The sequence below is a fragment of the Egretta garzetta genome, unplaced genomic scaffold, assembly GCF_000687185.1.
Source record: "Egretta garzetta isolate BGI_Z169 unplaced genomic scaffold, ASM68718v1 scaffold233, whole genome shotgun sequence".
NCBI lineage: Eukaryota > Metazoa > Chordata > Aves > Pelecaniformes > Ardeidae > Egretta > Egretta garzetta.
Genome location: NW_009259194.1, coordinates 179,291 through 180,805, shown reverse-complemented (window position 1 = coordinate 180,805; position 1,515 = coordinate 179,291).

Genomic DNA, 1,515 nt, shown 5'->3' with positions numbered 1-1,515 from the left:
CTGGCTGCAAAAGAGATGAAACTCATGTTTCCAGGAGGCTCAGCAGCCGTCGGGTTTGGGAAGCCTCCCAGCATCGCCGGCTTCCCAGGACCGGGCACAACCCGAACCCTCCTGAGAGGGAGGTTGGTGCCATGGGTGCCACGAAGCCGAGGGGAAGGAAGGGAATCACCCATATCCTGCGAGCAGTTTGGAGCCCCAGAGTCCAAACCAGGCAGAATTAACTCATTAAGCCAGGGATTTACGTGATTTCCAGGGGGAAGAGCAGGGAGGAGATTGAGGGAAGGGGGGAAAAGGACACAAAAACCCCCCACATCCCAATTGCTCCGAACTTCCCAAAGCCGCAGATCTCTTCCCCCTTGTCACCCCCTCCTGGCAGCGGCCTCCCGAGCTGCTATAATAAACCACCAGCGCAAAGGCTCAGTGAGCTAAAATACCCGGTAACGATGGCAACCGAGCCCTGCACGCGGGGACCACGGACGCAGCTCCCTAAAGTAGCATCCTGGCAAGGACTTTCCAATGTTAGCACCTCCCTGCCGTGCCCGAGCTCTCGGAGCACACCTGGCAGCACGCAAAGGGGCTCAGCACCCTGCAGGATTGAGCCACAAGCCCTGGGGGCAAGCGGCGGGCAAAGGCGGGTGGCACAAATCCAGGTCGCTTTAGGTGCCAGCGCGTAGACATCGGCTGGTCCTGAGGCAAAACTTCTCCGAGTAGTTGTCACCGCGTACCATGTCCCCTCCATCCTTTGGGATACGGGGAATGCTGTCCGCTGAGGGCATTGCAAACGAGGAATAGCAACCTCCTCGGGCTCTGCACGGCAAAAAGGAACCAGGGCAGGTTGCCTCCTTCCTCGTTAGCCCCAGGAAAATTCATTTCCATCTCACGCATCCCATTCCACCACCGTCCCCTGTTCCTCCCAGGAATCAGCTCTGCTCCGTAGGGCCAAGAGATCTCTCGGGGGGGTTGTTAGTGCTCAGGGAGCTTTGCTGCGGTTATTTTTAGGGCCTCCCGTGCTCCCAAGTTGGCTGAGCTCATTAGGCCGGTGCGGGGGGGAAGGCACACGGAGATGCCAACTGCGGTTGGCAGTTTGGATGCTTGCCCCTTGTGGGGAGCTTGGCCCGCACCCGGCTGAGCACCCAGGGCCGTGGGAGCCTGCTGGGAAAGTCCATGCCCGAGGGAATTAAGGGATAAACGCAAACAGGATCAGGGCCTGCAAGGAGGAAAGGAAGTGGGGGACAGCAGCAGGCACAAAATGCAGGCTCCGAATAAAGCAGAAGCACGTTGGGGAATTCCAGCGGCCCCACGGGGGTGGCTCGCAGCCCCCCACCCACGGGACACCGCCCCAGGAGGGAGCTGAGCCCCTTTTCAGGGACAATTTCAGCAGCACCCTACCACCGCCTCCGCAGCCCCCCTCCCCACCTTCCCCACCACCACCTCTCTCCCAGGCATGGCTCCGAAACCCACGGGGGAGCACGAAATAACCTGAGATGCTGAGACATCAGTGTCCATCCCCCCCCC